This window comes from Helianthus annuus, chromosome 17, assembly GCF_002127325.2.
Source record: "Helianthus annuus cultivar XRQ/B chromosome 17, HanXRQr2.0-SUNRISE, whole genome shotgun sequence".
NCBI lineage: Eukaryota > Viridiplantae > Streptophyta > Magnoliopsida > Asterales > Asteraceae > Helianthus > Helianthus annuus.
In genome coordinates this window covers 127,932,370-127,956,739 of record NC_035449.2, presented here as the reverse complement: position 1 = coordinate 127,956,739, position 24,370 = coordinate 127,932,370, and the positions used below count along the sequence as shown (strand labels likewise).

Genomic DNA, 24,370 nt, shown 5'->3' with positions numbered 1-24,370 from the left:
TCTTTTGAAAACCAGAACCAGAATTGCAACCTTTTTTCTTGTTTAGTCGTTGTTGAACTCTTGAGGTGTAAAATTTTTTAGGTTTACCATTAAGATTTAAATCTTTTATTTCAGAAATATTAATTTATGTTAGTTTGGAAACCTTTTTTATCAAATCAGTTTTAACACCTCTTATTGGAAACTCTTTATCAAAATATAATTTGTCAGAACCATTCAAAGTATACACAACTTCAAACGTTTCATCATTCAAATTAGATTTTGACAACAAAAACTCTTTACTGTAAACCCGTTTTCCCGATGATTTTGAACTCTTTTCGGACGAATTTGAACTCCCGACTGACTGACACGAACTTTCGGACTCGGACTTTGACTCTGACTCCTCATCCTTATCCAACACCTGATCGACCACTCGTTTTATCAATTTGGACTCATGATCTGTGTCGGACGCTGTGAACGTGACGTCAATATTGTCCGGTAAAACATCGGTTATCTCGGATTCTAGCTTAATATTGACCGCCTGTTTTAGTTCTTCTTCATTAGGTTTTCTAGGCGAGTACCCTTCCCAAATCGGAGGCGGACACTTATTATAACAGACACCCTGTTTCTTACCAGTATCCTTTCTCTTCTTTGGTTGTTCATCTTTAAATGCCTCAAAACCTTCAACTGTTGGATAAATTCTGTCGATTATGTAGTCACAACCTTTGTAACTTTGCAGCAATCTTCTGATTCTTTCATTCTCAGCTGCTTCATTCTCCAACTCTTTCTTCCTCTTTGCACATTCTTCTATGTACATGTTGATCTCTTTCTGCTTTGTCATCATTGTTGCATTCAACATCTTCAAAGCTTTCTCTCTTTCTAAGTTAGTCTTCTCCAGACCATTCACATGCCTGTTCAATACATCATACGACTTTTTCAAGTTCTTTACATCAAACAACAACTGTTCCTTCAACTTTTCTAACTCACTAAACCTCTCGTCTTTCTCTATACATTGTTTACAAGACTCTAAACATGTAAGACAGGGTTTTGTGACTTCAACGATCTTCTCAACTTCAACTCTCTTTTCAACTTCAACAATCTTCTCAATCACTTTGACTTCCTTCATTTCCTTTGCAGCTTTCCTCTCTTTCAGTTTCTTCAGTTTTTCTGCAAAATAAAATTCAAAACTATCAGAAGATAAGTGAGTTTTTCCAATATTAATCTGTTCAATCTCTTCATCACTATCACTTGTTTCTGATGAACTGTTTTCAGAAGAAACAGATTTTTCATCTTCACTTTTCTCTTCATCAGATAACACTTCCATCCATTCCTTCAGCATTTCTATTTCTGGCTTTCGAATAATATGTTCAATGAAAGCATGAACATTTGAATCAGCTGGAATAAACTTGTCCTAGCTAAAACCTTCAGCCATTTTCTCATCATCTTGATCAATGATGCCATAATAAGCTTTCCTGTTTGCATCCTCGATCATTCTTCCATGTGCCGTTTGAGGTTCTTTTTGTTAATGCGGTTGATGAGTGATTTGCTGATAAATGGTTTTCCTATAATAATCATCTTTCCCAGACGATTCCTTTTCTCCTCTTGGCTGCTGATTCTTACACTCTCTTTCAAAGTGGCCTTTCTCCCTGCAACGAAAACAAACAAATTTAGATTTATCAAATCCAAGATTAGAAAGATTTGCATCCAAGAAATCAGCTCTCCCTGTAATCAATCTAAACTTTTTAGCTCTCCTCAAAACACTCGCCAAGGCCCACTTGATATCCATCAGTTCTAGCTCTTCTGCATCAATTTGGTCATAATCTTCCTTTGTGAGCATTGGATTGCCAATTCTTCCGGCAATCAACCCTTCATAAGACTCTAATGCAGTCACCAGTAATCCCATATGATGCTTTACAACTTCTTCAGAATAATTTTGACCATTTTGAAGATGTAGAGCTACATTACACTGAATCGAATGCCCATTTCCAGCAGATGTACTTTGAACACTTGGAGGATTTACTGTTGAGAACCCACTAGTGTTGACTGATCCTTGACTGCTAGGCGAAGACTGATTTCCAGCACTAAATGCAGTTTGTATCTTTGGACTGGCTTCAGCAGTTTGAACATTTCCTTTATAGTACAATTTGATATCTTGTTGATGAGTTGAACTGTTCATTCTAGCAATTTTCTGCTGCTCCAGATCTTGTGCCTCCAACTTCTCTATAAACTTTGCAATAGATAGCCTGCTAAACTGTCTAGAATTCTTCAATATCATCAGATATGTGCCCCATTCCTTTTGCGGTAATGCATCAGCAAGCTTTTCAACCCATTCAGCTGGAGTTTTTGTTATCTTCAATTGTGACATATTACGTACAAGATGACAGTATCTTTCAGTGAGAGTCTTTGTGGTTTCACGCACGTAAACAACTCAAACTCCTTTCTTATCAATGCTGCTTTACTCTGAAGCATCATTAGATTCGCTTGACCTGTCATTGTTTTATGACCATATACAAAATAATAGATCCTATAATCAACCACCGTATACCGGCCCTATCACAAGAGTATAAAAAATAATAATAAAGTTGTAAGATTCTTAAGTGATAAGTGACTGATGGTTTGCATGTGATAATTGATAATGTTGTTGTCTGCCACAACCGAATAATGTTCCAATAGAATTAATTTTGGCAGCCATCACACATTCTCGTTAAATGAAGTTTGTCAGTTCATTAAATGTATAATAATGCGTGAAAAAAGTTTAAGGCTTTAGACTAAGATAGCATGCGGCTCAATCAATTGAATGTTTAGTGATGTGTGTGGTCCAATGGGAGTAGTTTAAAAAAAGGGAACGATTGTCGGCTTAGTGATTTAAAAAGGTCCAATCAAAATGTTTTAAATGCTAGATACTTTTGGCCCTATCACATGTTTACAACCAAAAGATCGCGGCCCAATCATAGTCTTCGAGAGTTAAAGGTCCAATCACAGTAAAAAGTTGCTGTTGGTTCAAAAGAATTATGTTGTTGTTATAAAATCAGATATACTCATATACATAACTCCCACCATAACCGTTTTGTAAGTTACACATAAGTATACAGAATGATGAGACCGTTTGGCAGTTATCATCTATATGTATTAATACATTTGTATCATATGTGGGAATATGAGATTGAAGATTCAATATACAATTTCCATTGTTTTATATCACGTTATCAGCACCTCTGCTCTATAATTCTTTGATTGTTGAAGATCCCTCATTCTCTAAGTTGGTGGTTTGCTAGTTGCTGTCCTTGACTCCAATATTTCCATACATTCAGTTTTTTTTTTCAGATTCATCCATTCAGGTACGTAACAGCCTTAAATCTCTGATTTATTTTATTTGGATGATATACTTGTTTTTATTAGATAGACACGTACCATGTGCATAGATAGAATATATTTTCTTTTTTTTTTTTTAAAAAAAAAAAAGAACAACATTGTTTGATTTGAGTTGACAGCGCACACATCAAACCTACTGACCTACATCTTCTGATTGGAAATTGATAAGTTTTTTTTTAATTGTTTCAAACAAAAACCGGCTGTCATCTTCTTTATAGTTGAACATTAGTTTAGTTTTGATTGTTTATCTCATTCTAAAGGATAATACAAAATCATTTTTAGTTAACAAAAAAAAAAAAAAAAAACATCAACAACCGTTTCTTTTCATTCAGAACAAAAGAAATAAGCTTTTAGATCTGGATTTTAGGACCAACATCAACAAGCTTTTAGATCAAGTTTTTTTTAAGAAAAAGGGGGTCTTGCTTTAGATCTCGTAACCAGGCTACAAGATGGAGATCCCGTTTTTGACGTACCTACTGTGCCGGAACCCTAAGTTTTGGGTTGCTGATGAAAACCTCTTACCGGAGAGTTTCCATTGTTTGGTCGCCGATGTCTTCTATTCTAAATCTTTGGTTTTTTTTTTGTACCCCATCGATCTTTGTTTTTTTTCTTTTCGTTTTCGAGTTCTCTGGTTTGTTTCCGGGAATCCCCTTTGTGACGAGCCTCGTCGCCACCTATGATGGCGAGTTTTACGCGACAGTTACGGCCTACAACCGTTCATATCGGAACCAGAAGATAAAACCATCAGAGCGATTTTTCTGGAAGAAGTAATGTGATAGCATTTTTCAAGGAGAAACGTTTTTTTAGTTTTGGCGATTTTTCTGGAAGAAGTAATGTGATAGCATTTTTTTTCAAGGAGGCAGTTTTGTTTTGTTGAAAGCCTTTACCCTATCATATATTATTTTATTTTTCCCGGTCTATGACTAAGCCCACATTTTCCAAATTGATCCAGTGACGGGCACGTTTTTTTTCCCATACCATTATTTTTAATTTTTTTTTTTGAAACTGAAACTTTATAAAATATCTTGTACAACACTATCACATCTGTCCCCCACCAACGATTACTATAATTCATATTATTATTAATTAATATTTGATTTTGATCGGAAAGTATTATACATATATTATGATATAAGTTTTTTTTTTCAATTAAATAAAATACTTTAATAGATGTTGTGCATAACACGAGTATTCCATCACAAGATTCTATACACTAAAAAGTTTCATATATATATATATATATTCGTATATACCTTTGAATTCAAATTTGTTATGGAGCTTTTAATTCATTCAATTCAAGTATTAATAATTTACCACACTAATTTTTAACATGCATAATTATAATGTTACAACATAATTACACCATACAAAATTAATAAATAAGTTTATTTTCCTTCTCTATTTATAAACATACTTAAAAGTTTAGAACCTGCAGTTCTAGCAAAAGAGAACCCGAAGTTCTCATGCAATATTTATTTTATACACATGCTCGTTTTTTTTTTAAAATATATGAATCTTTCCTTTGTAGCTAAAAATGTCAAACTTGTCAAATCTCAAATTCACTGCACTTGAAATCTCGGGCAACAACTATCCCTCTTGGGCTTTTGATGTTAAAACTCATCTGGAAGCAATGAGTTTGGGGGAGACAATCATTGATGGGAATAAAACGTACCTTCAAGAAAAAGCTAAAGCTATGGCATTCCTTCGCCTTCATCTTCATGAAGACCTAAAGAGGGAAAACCGTACTGTCGAGGATCCTCTCGAGTTATGGAAAAACATTCAAGAAAGATTTGACCACCTGAAGTTGGTCTTTCTATCAAAAACTCGTTACAAGTGGGTTTATTTAAGGCTACGAGATCATAAGACTGTTAGTGAGTACAACTCTGCCTTTCTTCGCATCACCTCTGAGCTTAAATTATGTGGTGAACAAATCACCGACAAAGACATGATTGAGCAAACTATCTCAACGTTCCATTTATCAAACATGCTCCTGGCGCAGCAGTACAGGGAACGTAATTTTACAAAATATTCTGAGCTAATGTCATGTTTGTTGGTCGCGGAACAAAACAACAAGCTCATACTACAAAATCATTAAATGCGTGTTATGTGATGATTTTTTTTAGACTATATTTTTTTTTCTTTCTTTGTTTGGTTTTTATTTCAACTCTAGTGGTATTTTATGTTTTTGAACTATTGTTATGGTTTCACTAAAAATCTTTGTGATGTTTGATTCATATTTGTGTGATGTGAGTTTTTTTTTACTCAACCAATTAGTTCGTTATATTAATTTATTTTATTATTTCCAGAGGAAATATGTTTACAAGCTCCAATAAAGCTATTATTGGTAATGAATGTCTCGTAGATAGTGGTACTACCAACACTATTCTCAAACATAAGAAATTTTTCTCTGAGTTGTCTCCTGCAGAGACACTTGTTGGTACTATTTCTTTCGTAGATAGTGGTACTACCAACACTATTCTCAAACATAAGAAATTTTTCTCTGAGTTGTCTCCTGCAGAGACACTTGTTGGTACTATTTCTGGTGTATGTGATCTTATAGAAGGCTCTGGAAGAGCAAGCATCATATTACCATCGGGTACTAAACTAATTATAAATGATGCATTATACTCTAGTAAATCAAGACGAAATTTACTTAGTTTTAAAAGTATTCGACAAAATGGTTACCACCTCAAAACAACATCCGAAAATAATATTGAATACTTACAAATTACTTCAAATGAAAATGGTAAAGATACCATTGTAGAAAAGCTAAAAGCTTTATCCTCTGGATTATATTGTACCAATATTACTCCTATTGAATCATACATGATGGTGAGTAACCATAAGGTACTAGATAAAGACACATTCACAATATGGCATGACCGACTAGGTCACCCTGGTAACATAATGATGAGGCGAATAATTAAAAGTGCAAATGGGCACCCTCTTAAGAATTTAAAAGTCTTGTTATCACAAGATTTATCATGTGTGGCATGCTCTCTAGGCAAACTCATTACTCGGCCCTCACCGACTAAGTTGACACAAGAAAACCCCTCATTTTTGGAAAGAATCCAAGGGGACATCTGTGGGCCTATACATCCTCCTTGTGGCCCATTTCGCTATTTCTTAGTCTTAATTGATGCCTTATCGCGATGGTCACATGTGAGTCTCTTAGCTACCCGAAATGTAGCGTTTGCCCGACTTTTAGCACAAATCATACAGTTGAGAGCTCATTTCCCTGAAAATCCAATTAAAACCATACGAGTGGATAATGCAGGAGAATTCACATCCCAAGCTTTTAACGATTATTGTATATCGATTGGGATAAAGGTTGAACATCCAGTAGCTCATGTTCATACACAAAATGGTTTAGCTGAATCATTAATTAAACGATTACAAATAATCGCTAGACCTCTCCTGATGAGATGCAAATTGCCATCTTCTGCGTGGGGACATGCTATTTTACATGCTGCTGCACTAATTCGATTAAGACCAACTGCCGATCATGAATACTCCCCATTACAACTGGTCTCCGGAAGAGAACCAAATCTGTCCCACCTCAAAATATTTGGTTGTGCGGTATATGTACCGATATCGCCACCACAACGTACCATTATGGGACCACAAAGAAGATTGGGCATTTACATCAGTTTTAACTCACCGTCTATTATTAAATATCTAGAACCATTAACGGGTGACATGTTTACAGCACGCTTTGCTGACTGTCAGTTTAATGAGACAGTATTCCTAGTCTTAGGGGGAGATAAGACTAAAGAAAGACTGGTAACACAAGAGTTAACATGGAATGCATCATCATTATCGAATCTCGACCCCCGAAGTGGTCAATGTGAATCTGAAGTCCAAAAGATTATACATTTGCAAAGAATCGCAAATGAATTACCAGATGCATTCACAGACACAAATAGGGTGACAAAGTCACATATACCAGCATCAAATGCACCTGCTCGAATTGAAGTAATCCCAGAAGCGATTACCATACAAAGAAAACGTGGGAGACCAATAGGTTCCAAAGATAAAAACCCACGTAAGCGAAAAGAGCAGAATAAATCAGTTGGTGAAAATTTAGTAAATGAAACCCTAGAAGAGGTAAATGTCCCAGAAGAGACAAATATAATTCCAGAGGAAAATGAAAATCCAGAAGACGCACTGGTACCAAACGAAAACGAGATCTCTATCAATTATGTACAAAATAGTACAATATGGAACCGAAATGAAACACGTGTTAATGATATATTTGCATATGCTATAGCAACAGATGTAATCAATGAAAATGATTACATACCTAAAACTCTAGAAGAGTGCATGCACAGAACTGATTGGCCAAAATGGCAAGAGGCCGTAAAGGCCGAGTTAGATTCGCTCGAAAAGCGAAATGTTTTCGGACCTGTAGTCCGAACACCCATAGACGTCAAACCAGTAGGTTATAAATGGGTGTTTGCTATAAAAAGAAATGAAAAGAATGAGATTGTACGATACAAGGCACGTCTTGTAGCACAAGGGTTTTCCCAAATCCCAGGAGTTGATTATGAGGAAACGTATTCCCCTGTAGTGGATGCGATAACCCTTAGATTTCTAATTGGCCTTGCAATCTCAGAAGGACTTCAAATGAGACTTATGGATGTCGTCACTGCATACTTGTACGGGACACTAGAAAATGACATCTACATGAAAATCCCTAAAGGATTAAAAATGCCCGAAGCATTAAAATCAATACCTCGAGACATGTGTGCTATAAAGCTAAAAAGATCTTTATATGGTCTTAAACAATCTGGTCGTATGTGGTACAATCGGCTCAGTGAATATCTTGAAAAAGAAGGATACAAGTCTGATGTAATCAGTCCATGTGTTTTTATAAAAAGATCACTCTCAAAATTCACTATAATAGCTGTCTACGTGGATGATATAAACATCATTGGAGCTCCTGAAGAGATAGAAAAAACTGCTAATATATTAAAGAGAGAATTTGAGATGAAAGACCTTGGCACAACAAAATTATGTCTCGGCCTGCAGTTCGAGCATTTGCGCAACGGTATATTCATACATCAGTCAAACTACATCCAGAAGATGTTAGTACGTTTTAATATGGAAAAGGCTCATCCGTTTAGCATACCCATGGTTGTCCGACCGCTAGATCCTCAAAAGGATCCTTACCGCCCTCAAGAAGAAGGTGAAGAAGTACTTGGTCCAGAAGTACCGTACTTAAGTGCGATCGGTGCCCTTATGTATCTTGCAAATAACACGAGACCCGATATTGCATTCTCGGTACATGTACTAGCAAGATATAGTTCCAACCCAACACGTAGACACTGGAATGGAATAAAACACATATTCAGGTATATTTGCGGGACACAAGACTTAGGTCTCTTCTACCAGAAAGATCAAAAGTCCCAACTTGTTGGGTATGCTGATGTTGGATATCTATCAGATCCACATAAAGCAAAATCTCAAACAGGTTATGTATTCACATATGGTGGCACAACAATTTCTTGGAAGTCAACTAAGCAAACACTTACAGCAACGTCATCAAATCATGCCGAACTAATTGCACTATATGAAGCTGGTAGAGAATGCGTGTGGTTGAGATCAATGATTACTCACATTCAAGAATCATGTGGATTAGAACAGATCAAGAAGGAGCCGACAATTATTTATGAAGACAACGCTGCTTGCATTGCTCAGATCAAAGAAGGTTACATCAAGGGTGATCGAACAAAGCACATTTCACCAAAATTCTTCTCAACGTATGACTTGCAGAAAGAAGGAGAAATTGATGTTTGCCAAATCAAGTCAAGTGAAAATTTAGCTGACCTATTCACAAAATCTTTACCATGAAACAGTTTCGAGCAACTATCACACAAGATCGGTCTCCGTAGATTGAAAGATGTTTGTTAAATTCAGGGGGAGAATTATACACGCTGTACTCTTTTCCTTGACTAAGTTTTGTCCCATTGGGTTTTCTTAGTAAGGTTTTTAACGAGGCAGCATAACTGGTCCAGCAGTATCAGTTTATCTCATAGGTCCTGAAGTACCGATTTAACATCATCCTGACGCATGTTGTTAATTTGTGTATAATGAATAGTAATGTATATCTGAGGGGGAGTGTTATAAAATCAGATATACTCATATACATAACTCCCACCATAACCGTTTTGTAAGTTACACATAAGTATACATTATTGTATTGAATGATGAGACCGTTTGGCAGTTATCATCTATATGTATTAATACATTTGTATCATATGTGGGAATATGAGATTGAAGATTCAATATACAATTTCCATTGTTTTATATCAGTTGTCAAATTATTTTCAAGTGTGATCAAATAAATTGATTCGAGAAGTTAACGGTTGTCTGTCCACTACATTCTTGCGGCCCAATCAACGGATTTGTGTCAGTCCATGTGACATATATTTGCGGCCCAATTATAGAATTTTGAAAGATCCTATCAACAATAGGTACAAGATTGTTATGTGTAAATCTCGGCCCAAATTTTTATAAGCAAAGCCCAAGTGAACTTCATTGTTTACAGCCCATTGGAAGCTCATTATTTCGTGGCCCATTTGATCTAGTTCATTCGTTTCAGTTGGGGAGGTCACTTGAAAGGGTCAAGGTAGTTTGAAAGTGAATTCTGTGTCACATGGTTTGAATTTGATCCCAGTTCACAAGAGGTGGTTCAGTCTCAAGTCGCGTAGTGAGTCTGATCGTTTGAGTTTGATCCGGGACATAGCAGTCCGCACAGTTTGTCAAACTTCAGTCTGCACGGAATATTCTATATTCATCAGTTTCGAGTGATTCAGTTCGCACAGAGTATCAGTTTGATTCAGTTACTTTGATAAGTGTTTTAAACTGATTGTGTTTCTTGTTTGTTTGTCTACGTCAGGTAATTCGATATCGTCAGGTGATACAAGTCTGAAACATGGATACTGAGTTTTACAACGCGTTTGCTACAACCCCTGCTAGTCCGTCCGACATTGCTAAGAACATGACAATGGAGAATGAAACCGGAACAATGCAAAAACCTCCGAAACTTATGGGAATTGAGGATTATCACGGATGGAAGAAACGTTTTGAGAATTGGGTGCAGGCGAATCATCTGAAAGCTTGGGAGAGCATCGAAACTGAATATGTTAGACCACAAAACGCTATGAGAGTTGATAAAATCATTTCTGAATTCACTGATCAAGAGAGGGAAAGTTATAAAGGCGAGAAAATGATGATCAATCTGTTACAGCAAGCAGTAAAGGAGGATATATTTGTGTTGCTTCAACATGATGACAATGCTTACTCTATCTGGGAAGCTCTTAAAAAGAAGTTTGAGGGAAGTACTGAGATGCTTCAGAGTAAAGCAGCATTGCTGAAAAAGGAGTTTGAGTTGTTTACGTGCATGCCTGGTGAAACGACAAAGACTCTCATTGAAAGATACTGTCATCTTGTACGTACTATGTCACAATTGAAGATAACAAAAACTCCAGCTGAATGGGTTGAAAAGCTTGCTGATGCATTACCGCAAAAGGAATGGGGCACATATCTGATGATATTGAAGAATTCCGGACAGTTTAGCAGGCTATCTATTGCATAGTTTATAGAGAAGTTGGAGGCACAAGATCTGGAGCAGCAGAAAATTGCTAGAATGAACAGTTCAACTCATCAACAAGATATCAAATTGTACTATAAAGGAAATGTTCAAACTGCTGAAGCCAGTCCAAAGATACAAACTGCATTTAGTGCTGGAAATCAGTCTCTGCCTAGCAGTCAAGGATCAGTTAACACTAGTGGGTTCTCAACAGTAAATCCTCCAAGTGTTCAAAGTGCATCTGCTGGAAATGGGCATTCGATTCAGTGTAATGTAGCTCTACATCTTCAAAATGGTCAAAATTATTCTGAAGAAGTTGTAAAGCATCATATGGGATTACTGGTGACTGCATTAGAGTCTTATGAAGGGTTGATTGCCGGAAGAATTGGCAATCCAATTCTCACAAAGGAAGATTATGACCAAATTGATGCAGAAGAGCTAGAACTGATGGATATCCAGTGGGCCTTGGCGAGTGTTTTGAGGAGAGCTGAAAAGTTTAGATTGATTACAGGGAGAACTGATTTCTTGGATGCAAATCTTTCTAATCTTGGATTTGATAAACCTAAAGTTGTTTGTTTTCGTTGCAGGGAGAAAGGCCACTTTAAAAGAGAGTGCAAGAATCAGCAGCCGAGAGGAGAAAAGGAATCGTCTGGGAAAGATGATTATTATAGGAAAACCATTTATCAGCAAATCACTCATCAACCGCATCAACAAACAGAACCTCAAACGGCACATGGAAGAATGATCGAGGATGCAAATAGGAAAGCTTATTATGGCATCATGGATCAAGATGATGAGAAAATGGCTGAAGGTTTCAGCTGGGACAAGTTTATTCCAGCTGATTCAAATGTTCATGCTTTCAATGCACATATTATTCGAAAGCCAGAAATGCTGAAGGAATGGATGGAAGTGTTATCTGATGAAGAGAAAAGTGAAGATGAAGAATCTGTTTCTTCTGAAAACAGTTCATCAGAAACAAGTGATAGTGATGAAGAGATTGAACAGATTAATATTGGAAAAACTCACTTATCTTCTGATAGTTTTGAATTTTATTTTGCAGAAAAACTGAAGAAATTGAAAGAGAGGAAAGCTGCAAAGGAAATGAAGGAAGTCAAAGTGAGTGAGAAGATTGTGGAAGTTGAAAAGAGAGTTGAAGTTGAGAAGATCGTTGAAGTCACAAAACCCTGTCTTATATGTTTAGAGTCTTGTAAACAATGTATAGAGAAAGACGAGAGGTTTAGTAAGTTAGAAAAGTTGAAAGAACAGTTGTTGTTTGATGTAAAGAACTTGAAAAAGTCGTATGATGTATTGAACAGGCATGTGAATGGTCTAGAGAAGACTAACTCAGAAAGAGAGAAAGACAAGTCGCTACGAGTTTCACTATGGATTGACTGCGACAATATCCAAGGGGGAGATTGTTAGTGCATAAATGTCTATCGCCTCCGTCAATCTATTTCGTAGCTGAAACAGAAGAAATCGAGCTTATATTGTAATATTTAGTTAGAATTAGCAAGGTGGTGTTTTGGTAATTAATGAGAAGTCTCATTAATTCCAAGGCCTATAAATAGGAGATTATGTCATAAGTTGTAAGACTTTTGCTCCATTTTGAAGATTTTGGTGATTCAAGTCTAGAGAGAGAAAACTCTCTACACGTGATTTTTGTATCGTACACGTCATCTTCATCAATAAAATCACGTTTCTAGTACGTTATTGTGTGTTCGGTCACGCACGTTCACGGATTCCGCACGTCGAACGTTCGTTACGCAATCTAACGGCGTCAAAACCGGTCCTACATGACCTAGACTATAACCTTTCTAGGACCCTAACACAAGTTATCTTGTGTTTAGATTTTAAAACATGCACTTCACCTATCCTTAGGTGATAACCACAACGAGAACATCGATTCCAAATCCACCTTGAAGATTAATCATCTGTTCTAGGATGATTGATTACTAGGTTTTGAACCCTCTGTTATATGGTTTTGAACCCCTTTGAATTTTTTTCAAAAATCTCATCAAAGTTTTGGGTTTTTAATAGTGTGAACACGTGCAAACTGGAAGAGTGAATGCTTGTACCCTGGGTTTTCTGTCTAAGGCTAGAGTGTTCGTACAAATCCACATAATCGGACCAGTCACTCTTACCTGGGAACTCTTGGGGTGAGTGTTCACTTATAGGCGAGCATGTCTTCACAATACATTATTTTTGACCCATTTACTTTGATTAGACACTGTGTCGCTTGTTTGCTTTGCGATGCGGACGAATGACCACCATCTTTGCTTTTGTTGATTTTGTTTCATCTCATTCTCTTCATCCAATCATCCCACTCGTTTCCTTTCATGTTTCCCTCTTTTAGAATGCCTCCTCGACACGAAAACCAGATAGCGACTGCCGAACTGGCAGAAATTATTGCGCAGCAAATGGCTGCTGCATTCCCAAACCTCTTTGCTCAATGGAACCAAGCCAACAACAACAACAATGCTCCATGCAATTTCAAGAATTTTAACTCGGCTAAACCACTTAAGTTTAGTGGTTCTGAGGGAGGGACTGGGCTTCTTCAATGGTTCGAGAGCATTGAGAATACTTTCCGTCACGTGTAGTGTCCTGACAATCGCAAGGTCGAGTTTTCTCCAAGTGTGTTTCAGAAGAGGGCTCTTACGTGGTGGAACGGGGTAATGAGAGACCGTGGTGCAGAAGTTGCTCTAGCACAGACATGGGCTGAACTTAGGGCCCTTATGATGAGGGAATTCTGTCCTCGTCATGAACAGCGAGCTTTGGAGAAAGAGTTTGATGACTTGAAACAAGACAGTGGCGAGCACCGGGCGTATACTGATAGGTTTGAGGAGTTGAGTCTGCTTTGCCCAACAATGGTTGCCCCACTCGACAAGGCTATCGAAAGGTACATCGATGGTCTACCTGACTCGGTACAAGACATCATTACTGGTAGTAACCCTACCACACTCCGTCAGGCGATCGAGTTAGCAGCGACGTTGACTGAGTCGCAGGTTTGAAAGGGAAAGCTGCACAAAAAGGGTGACAAGGGTAAGAAGCAGGCGTCTGACAAAGAAGATAGCAAGAAAGGTCAAAACAAGAAGGGAAAGGATTCTGGTTCCTCAAGGGGGTCAAGGAAGCGTAAGGCTTCCCAAAATTTTGCTGTCACTGCCCAAGTTAACCAGGCAGCTCCCAACCAACCCGCACAGCCTCCAGCGAAGAAACCTTATGCAGGAAATGCACCTTTGTGCAATAGATGCAACAGTCACCATCAGCCGCAATTTCCGTGCCGTTTCTGTACTAATTGTGGGAAGTCAGGTCATCTTGCTGGTGTTTGTCATTTTGCTCAGAATCAGGCAGTTCAGAACCCGGCTCAACGAGTTGCTCAGCCTCCTGCTCAGCAACAGGGTCAAGCTGCACGACCACACTACCCTCCAGGTTCTTGTTACAACTGTGGGGATCTGACCCACTACCGTAATCAGTGTCCAAGATTGGTGAATGCTAATCCAAATCAGAATCAGGCTCAGGCTCGAGGGCGAGTCTTCAACATGAATGCACAAGAGGCACAAGCAGACAATGAAGTGGTGAACGGTATGTTCTTTATTAATAATCAGCCTGCATCTGTTCTTTTTTATTCGGGCGCCGATAAGAGTTTTGTGTCATTATCTTTTGAGCCATTGCTTCGCATGTCTAGAACAAAACTAGGAAAACCCTTGACAGTAGAAGTGGCTAGTGGTGAACCCATTGTTCTTGATTTTGTTCTCCGCAACTGCCAATTGAACCTTAACGACTATATTTTTCCTATTGACCTCACGCCTATGCAACTTGGAAGCTTCGACGTTATTGTGGGTATGGATTGGTTAGCCAAGCATCGCGCAGAGGTAGTTTGTTTTGAGAAGATTGTTCGTGTGCCACTTTCGACAGGTGAGATCCTACAAGTTCGTGGTGAGCAACCTGCTGGTGGCCTCAAACTCATGTCTTGTTTTAAAGCTCGGAAGTATCTGCGAAAGAACTATGTGGCCTTTTTGGCACATGTTGTAGGAGATAAGGGCAAAGGTAAATCTATTCAAGATATTCCTGTTGTTCGGGATTATTCTGAAGTATTCCCTGAAGAGTTACCTGGTCTACCTCCAGCACGCCAAGTCGAGTTCCGTATTGATCTCATACCTGGTGCAAATCCCATTGCCAGATCTCCATATCGTCTTGCACCATCTGAGATTCAAGAGTTGTCTAAGCAGCTTCGGGAGCTCTCTGACAAAGGTTTTATCCATCCTAGCTTTTCACCTTGGGGTGCTCCTGTTCTTTTTGTCAAGAAGAAGGATGGATCTTTTAGGATGTGTATCGATTATCGTGAGCTTAACAAGCTCACCATCAAGAATCGATATCCCCTACCTCACATCGATGATCTCTTTGATCAATTGCAGGGCGCTTCTTATTTTTCAAAGATTGATCTGCGATCTGGATATCATCAACTTCGTGTGCATGAAGAAGATATTCCCAAGACAGCGTTCCGCACTCGTTATGGGCATTATGAGTTCACAGTCATGCCATTCTGTTTGACTGATGCTCCTGCTGTTTTCATAGACTTAAAGAATAGGGTCTGCATGCCTTATTTGGATCAGTTCGTCATTGTTTTTATTGATGACATCTTGATTTATTCTAAGACGCGAGCTGATCACGAGCAACATCTTCGTCTTACTTTGGAACTCCTAAAGAAAGAGCAACTTTTCGCCAAATTCTCCAAGTGTGAATTCTGGCTTAAAGAAGTTCAATTCCTAGGACATATTGTCAACGAACAAGGTATTCATGTAGATCCCTCCAAGATCAGTGCGATTAAGGATTGGGATACGCCTACTACTCCTACTGAAGTTCGTTCTTTTCTTGGTCTAGCGGGTTATTACCGCCGCTTCATTGAAAATTTCTCAAAGATTGCAGTTCCTCTAACTGCTCTAACTCAGAAGAACAAACCCTTTGATTGGGGATTCAAGCAAGAGGAAGCGTTTCTGACTTTGAAACAAAAACTTTGCGACGCGCCTGTTCTAACCTTGCCTGAGGGCAATGATGATTTCGTCGTTTATTGCGATGCATCTAAATTGGGTATTGGTTGCGTCCTGATGCAAAGAAACAAAGTCATAGCATACGCATCGAGGCAGTTGAAGATACATGAGAAGAACTACACCACTCATGATCTTGAGTTGGGTGCAGTTGTCTTCGCTCTTAAGATTTGGAGACACTATTTGTATGGTACAAAATGTGTGGTTTTCACGGACCACAAAAGTCTTCAGCATATCTTCAATCAGAAAGAACTCAACATGAGGCAACACCGTTGGGTGGAGCTTCTAAACGACTATGACTGCGAAATTCGCTACCATCTTGGTAAGGCGAATGTCGTAGCCGATGCTTTGAGTCGCAAGGAACGTACTAAGGAATTTCCCAGGCTCAACAAACTTATGTTTCACAAGGTTTGATGGATAAGGAATTTCCCTATCACATAACACCTGATCTGGAACTGAAGGACAATGGATCGTATTACTTCATGGACCGTTTGTGGGTCCCAAGCCAAGATAACCTCCGCACCTTGCTTATGGATGAAGCCCATAAGTCTCGTTATTCTGTTCATCCTGGCTCAGATAAGATGTATAAGGATCTTCGTATTCAGTATTGGTGGCCTGGTATGAAGAAAGACATTGCCTTATATGTATCAAAATGCCTTACTTGTCTTAAAGTTAAGGCTGAACATCAACGTCCTTCTGGTTTATTGGTGCAACCAGAGATCCCAGTTTGGAAATGGGAATACATTACTATGGATCTCATTACTAAATTCCCGCGCACAAAGAAAGGTCATGATGCCATCTGGGTAGTTGTTGATCGTCTTACTAAGTCAGCGCATTTCTTGCCAATCTGTGAGGATTTCTCGGCTAACAAACTTGCTAAAATCTATGTGGATGAAATTGTAGCTCGACATGGTGTTCCTTTGAACATCATTTCTGACAGAGATGCACGTTTCACTTCTCATTTTTGAAGTACCATGCAATCTACTATGGGGACCCAACTTAATCTAAGCACAGCTTATCATCCGCAAATGGATGGTCAATCTGAAAGAAAAATCCAGACTCTGGAGGATATGCTTAGAGCTTGTGTGATCGATTTTGGTGGTAGTTGGGATTCACATCTTCCGTTAATTGAATTCTCCTACAACAACAGTTATCACTCCAGCATCAACATGGCTCCTTTCGAGGCTCTCTATGGTCGAAAATGTCGTTCACCAGTCTGCTGGAATGAGATCGGCGAGGCTCAGCTTACTGGACCTGCCCTCATTTTAGAGACAACTGATAAAATTAAGAAAGTTCGTGATAACCTTCAGACAGCTAGAAGCCGTCAAAAGAGTTACGCGGACCCAAAACGCAAGCCCTTGGATTTTCAAGTCGGTGATCGAGTATTACTTAAGGTCTCACCTTGGAAAGGTGTGATCAGATTCGGAAAGAAAGGAAAACTTGCACCTAGATACGTTGGACCATTCAAGATCGTCGAAAGAATCGGTAAGGTAGCCTACAGACTTGAGTTACCTCCTGAACTTGGAAATGTTCATCCAACCTTTCACGTGTCCAATCTCAAGAAGTGTTTAGCTGATGAGAACCTCCACATACCACTTGACGAAATTCGTGTTGATAAAACACTGAAATTTGTTGAGAAGCAAGTGGAAATCATGGAACGTGAAGTCAAGTGGCTCAAGCTCAAGCGCATTCAATTGGTCAAAGTTCGCTGGGAATCTAAACGTGGACCCGAGTTTACTTGGGAACGTGAAGATCAAATGAAGGCGAAGTATCCACATCTATTCCCACGAGTTTCCTCTAAATAAATTTCGGGACGAAATTTCCACAAGTAGGGGAGACTGTAGCATCTGTGCTTGAAATCATTGTGAACATTTCAGTTATCAATAAAACAAAGTTATTTGATCGCAATGTTTGTTTGTTTATGTTTGACATTTTTCATGTTTTGACTTTTGTTCAATTTTAAACTCTATATCGCTTTCTGGAGAGTTATACACAAACTGGTGCATAAACGTAATCAGTTTAATGCGACAAATACTCTGGAACATCAACATATACTTAACATGTGACAACTCGAATTTCCAAGATTTCTATTTCGCATTTATTGCACGTTCTTGTATTATTTAGTCGATTGATTTCACAATTATTTGCTATGGAATGAGATACGTTTTGATACAACGAATTGTATTATGTGATTGTGCATGGTTATGTGTTGCTTGTGAAAGATTTGTCAAATAAAGGAATGTGGTGTTGAAACTGTAATAAATAATACTTAAGGGTGTGTAGGGTTGATAGTGAAACTTTAACAACTCATAACCCTAATCCCCTCCCTAATCATTCACTAATCACTCTCTAAGAATCAAAACACGTACCCACATTCCCTAATCCTCTCTACAACCACCTTCTTATCATTCTTGGATTCACAAGTCTTCCACATCAAGTTTGATTGCTAATCCAACTAGAATTGAATCAAGGTAATGGTTTAATCATCGTTGATGTTAATTGTTTATTGATTATTTGGAATTGTTGTTATTCTTGATTTGTGTTCTTGGAAGCCCTAGTTCTTCATATAAGGTTCTGTGGTTTTGATTTAATTATGAAATAATGTGATGATGATGATGATTAATTGCATTGCTTGATACATTGATCTTATGATGATTTTTGGTTGTTAAGTATCGGTCGATTGAATTGATCTTGCATTGTGAGAATCATGAACTAGGGTTTGGAATAATCATCGAAACGTAACTGTTGTCGTAAGGCTGTAACTGCGAACTTGAATATTTGTATGATGCTGATTGTCTGAGTTTGTGGATGATAAAAGTCTGAGATTATGCTAGATCCGAGTTTGAATGATAATGTGTGTCTGAGTTTTTAATATGTGATGAAGTCCGAGGATTGGTAAGGGTCATGGTCCGACTTTGTTGACAATCACATAAGGTCCGAGTTTAGGTTAATGGATAAGCTTGCCCGAGTTTATTGAAGTTGTTGGACCGAGTTTATTGGATTCTCCTTGGACCGAGTTTATTAATGGTTGATGTGTCCGACTTTAAATAATTGTGAAGTGTCCGAGTTTAACCTCCCTCCTTTTGTCCGAGTTTAATGAAGGAAACCCCCCCCCCCACCCACCTATATCCGAGTTTCAAAAGGGGGTTACCCTTGTCCGACTTTGTGAGAGTGTTCCCCCATGACCGAGTTTATAATGAATCATATGGACCGAGTATAATGGACTCTCTTTGGTCCGAGTATAATGTTACACATGGACCGAGTTTAAGTAATCAAGTCAGGTCCGAGTTTCAACCCCAAACACATGTCCGAATTTATGGTGGTTAATTGATGTCCGAACTTTATGTTGGACGCAAGAGAGGTCCGATTTTGTTGAGCATCTAGTCCGAGTTTAAAGGACTTGGTATGTGGTCCGACTTTAACCCCACACTTCATATTGTCTGAGTTTTATTCTTTGTTGCATGATCCGACTTTCAACAGGGGAAGCCCCCATACTTGTCTGAGTTTTAGAAGGGCAAGGCCCTGTCTGTCTGTCTGATGTTTTGTGATGTTTAAATTGAATCAATGAACCGCATACTATATAATGACTAACCTGTTAAGCTTATTAACGATAATAACATGTTAGGTATGTTAATCAGTGGTAACTAGGTTAACATTTACGTTAGGTTAAACTGTGTAATCAAAGATGCGACGCATGAACTATATGAATACGATTAACTGTTTACGTGATGTATGATTTTGTATATGATTGTATGATACTGAATGCATCAGTATAATCCTGCATGAATGAACGATCTATGTGATATCATCCTGCATACAATAAGCACACAAAACACAGTTTCTTGAATGTCAATGATTTGTAAACCCTAATTTGATGCAAACACTTACATCGTATCATATGCAACATATCCTAGGTCGTGTGTAACGGACTTAGACGTTTGATAAACCCTAGAGCATAGCATACCGAGCAAACCAAGGTGAGTTCACACAGCCAAGGCATGGGGTTCCCAGGGTGGGAATGGGATTTGATTATTTATTGGTACTTGTCTATAATGGAACGTAGTGATGTTATGGAATGAACTAAGGTACTTACTCCACTGTTAGAACTACTGCTAGACTAGTAACACTTATTGAACTGATCTTCGCACACCTGCCAAGGGTTGGCCGCGATATTATGACTGACTTCGCACACCTGCCTGTGGAAGGCCGCGAACTGTAAATTACTAATCTTCGCACACCTGCCTGGTAGGCCGCGATACGGATAAACCTAGTCTAGAATATACGGGATGAACATCCCCCTAATATCTTCGCATACCTGCCTGGGAGGCCGCGATGGAAACTATTACGATACACGACATAACGAACGAACATACTACTACTCACACTATGCTATTACTGAACTGTTAACTGTGAACTCGCTCAACTAGTTGTTGACTTTCTGCTGCATGCCTTGCAGGACATTAGGTACATATGGAGCTTGCACAGGGAGGAGCAGGTCGTTGTGGTGCATGGAACGTGGATGTTTTGATAAACTTACAACACTTGAACTATTTACCTACATTGGATTCTCATTGTTACGCTTCCGCAACTTAAACTATATTTTGTTGGAACATCAATCGTATTGAATGATTTGTTTACATTTATTATACTTGACATTAACTGCATGTTCGATATGATTGGTGGCTTGATCCTGGTCAGTCACGCTCCCAAGCGGTGATACTCCGCAGGTGGATTTTGGGGGTGTGACAGATTGGTATCAGAGCCATTGGTTATAGAGAACTTGGTTTTAATATGGGAAAACGTTTTTATTAAAACCATACTATAACCAGGACAGTGCTCTCAACGATCCACAACGACGCTTCGCTCCACGTGCAAGACTCGACATCCTAGGTAATAAGGTTTATGTTTATTACCTGCTTGCTAGAACTGCTTAGAACTTCGCTCGTGGTATGCTTACATTACTTTGCTCAGTACTTGTTACCGCTTGAGAACACCTATATGCCTACACTTTTCTGTCATCGCACTACTCGCGAACCATTCATACTTATGCTACCTTTACTACTCGATCATGTCTGGACTTGTTGACATGACTCAAGCCCAGTTGACGGCTCTCATTAACGAACAAGTTGCTGCGGCGCTTGCACCCGCACAAGCAGGAGGTATAACCTGCTATTCCAAACCTATTCTAGGATGTTAGATCCTACTCTCGTGACCCAACTCTCGCGCTTAACCTCGACCTATCTTTCTCGCGCAACGGGTCAGAACGCACAGCAACCTGTCTGCACATTCAAAAACTTCATGGACTGTCGTCCAAGCACATTCAGTGGCACAGAAGGAGCAGTGGGACTACTCCATTGGTTTGGGAAGCTCGAGTCAGTATTCGAGATGTGTGAATGCCCTGAGGCTCGCAGGGTCAAGTACGCCACTGGCACGTTGGAAGGAATCGCGCTAACCTGGTGGAACGCGCAGGTACAGATACTAGGGTTGGCAGCTGCTAACGCCACCCCCTGGAACGAATTCATAGAACGCATTAAAAGGGAATACTGCACGTTCAGCTATCGTTCGGTCTCCCGCTACTCTTTCTTGAAGGCTCAGAATGTTTACGGAAGAGTCACACCGCAATTTTGGCTCTCGTTACTGACGTATCAACGAGAGAAAAGATTAGAAGATATACCAGTAGTACGCGACTTTCCTCAAGTGTTTCCTGAAGATTTACCTGGTCTACCGCCTCATCGTCAGGACCAATTTCAAATCGAGCTCACTCCAGGAGCAGCACCCATAGCTCGAGCATCGTATCGCTTAGCTCCATCAGAATCGGAAGAACTATCGACGCAGCTACAAGAAACCTTGGATAAGGGATTTATCCGACCTATCTCTTCGCCTTGGGGAGCTACAAGAACTATTGGATACCAATTATCGGTGAAAAAGAAAGACGGTACGTTCAGGATGTGTATCGACTACCGTGAACTGAATAAGGTCACAGTGAAGAACCGTTATCCTTTTCCACGCGTTGACGACTTATTCGACCAGTTGCAAGGGTCGTGCTATTACTCCAAGGTAGACTTAAGGTCAGGTTATCATCAGCTGAGAGTCCGGGATGAGGACGTCTCTAAAACCGTTTTCAGAACTCGTTACGGTCACTACGAGTTTCTTGTCATGCCATTCGGGTTAACGAACGCGCCTGCTGTATTTATGGACCTTATGAACAGGGTGTGTAAACCCTATCTAGACAAGTTCGTCATCGTTTTCATCGACGACATTCTGATTTACTCCAAGAGTCAGGAGGAGCACGAGCAGCATCTACGATTGATTTTGGAACTCCTTCGAAAGGAGCAATTGCACGCCAAGTTTTCAAAAATGCGACTTCTGGCTTCGAGAAGTCCACTTCTTGGGCCATGTAGTGAACAAGGATGGGATTCATGTCGATCCATCCAAGGTAGACTCGATCAGAAACTGGCCTGCACCGCGTACACCGACAGAGATACGCCAATTCTTGGGTTTGGCGGGTTACTACAGACGATTTATCAAAGACTTCTTCAAGATCGCTCAGCCGCTTACTATGCTGACACAGAAAGGTGTCACCTACCATTGGGGAGATTCCCAAGAGACTGCTTTTCGATACCTAAAGGATAGGCTTTGCAGTGCACCTATTCTCTCACTGCCCGAGGGCACGGATGACTTCGTGGTTTATTGTGACGCATCGATACAGGGGCTTGGTTGTGTATTGATGCAGCGGGATAAAGTTATTGCCTACGCCTCTCGTCAACTCAAGGTTCATGAACGGAACTACACGACGCACGATTTAGAGCTGGGAGCTGTTGTTTTCGCGCTCAAGATATAGCGACACTACCTGTACGGTACCAAGTGCGCAATTTACACCGATCACAGGAGTCTCGAGCATATCTTCAAGCAGAAGGAGTTGAACATGCGTCAACGACGATGGATCGAACTGCTTAACGATTACGAATGCGCTATTAAGTATCATCCAGGCAAAGCCAATGTTGTGGCCGACGCCCTCAGTCGAAAAGACACTTTACCTAGGCGTGTACGAGCTCTGTAGCTCACTATTCAGTCTGATCTTCCTGCACAGATACTAGCTACTCAGATAGAAGCACTGAAACCCGAAAACGGCAAGGCTGAAGCCTTGCGTGGCTCACAACAACGAATGGAACAAAAGGAAGACGGCGCCTACTTTGTATCGGGGCGTATTTGGGTCCCACTCTATGGCGGTTTACGAGAGTTTGTGATGGATGAAGCACACAAGTCTCGCTACTCGGTACATCCAGGGTCGGACAAAATGTACCACGACATCAGAACTACTTATTGGTGGCCTAGCATAAAGGCCCACATCGCCACCTATGTTGGCAAGGGCTTGACCTGTGCAAGAGTCAAGGTTGAATATCAGAAACCCGCAGGCCTACTTTAGCAACCCAGGATACCACAGTGGAAATGGGAAGAAATTTCCATGGATTTCGTTACGGGCTTACCTAGATCCCAGCGTGGGAATGACACTATCTGGGTGATCGTTGATCGACTCACAAAGTCTGCTCACTTCTTGGCTATCAAAGAAACGGATAAGTTTTCTACCTTAGCAGACATTTACTTGAAAGAAGTCGTTTCGAGGCACGGAGTGCCAACATCCATTATTTCGGATCGGGATGCACGATTCACGTCAGAGCTATGGCAAGCGATGCACAAATCCTTCGGCTCACGATTAGACATGAGCACAGCATATCACCCTCAGACGGATGGGCAGTCTGAGCGCACAATTCAAACCCTAGAAGACATGCTTCGAGCGTGTGTTATCGATTTCGGCAACAGCTGGGAAAAACATTTCCCTTTGATGGAGTTCTCATACAATAACAGTTATCACACCAGCATTCAAGCCGCTCCATTCGAGGCATTGTACGGACGTAAATGCCGGTCACCTCTCTGTTGGGCAGAGGTGGGGGATAGTCAGATTACCGGTCCAGAGATTGTAGTGGACGCCACAGAAAAGATTGCGCAGATACGAGAACGCATGGCGGCAGTTCGCGACCGTCAGAAAGCCTACGCGGATAAGCGTAAGAGGCCATTGGAATTTCAGGTCGGGGACCGGGTTTTACTTAAAGTCTCACCCTGGAAGGGTGTGGTTCGATTTGGTAAACGAGGCAAACTCAATCCACGGTATGTCGGACCGTTCGAAATCACTGAAAGAATAGGCAAAGTAGCCTACAGATTAAACCTACCAGCTGAACTCGGTGCAGTTCACAATGTATTTCACGTGTCGAATCTGAAGAAATGCCTATCAGATGAGACCCTCATAGTTCCTTTTAAGGAACTCACTATCGACGAGCGGTTGCAGTTCGTCGAGGAACCAGTTGAAATCACGGACCGGGATATTAAG

At 39.9% G+C, this 24,370-nt stretch overlaps 1 long non-coding RNA gene across 1 annotated transcript; it reads left to right on the top strand.

Annotated features, from left to right (window-relative positions):
* Positions 1 to 2,782: 2,782 nt before the first annotated feature.
* On the top strand, positions 2,783 to 5,580 carry LOC110923242. Its single transcript, XR_002583891.2, has 2 exons — positions 2,783 to 3,314; positions 4,877 to 5,580. It is a non-coding gene; the product is annotated as an uncharacterized LOC110923242 (long non-coding RNA).
* The last annotated feature ends 18,790 nt before the right edge of the window (positions 5,581 to 24,370 follow it).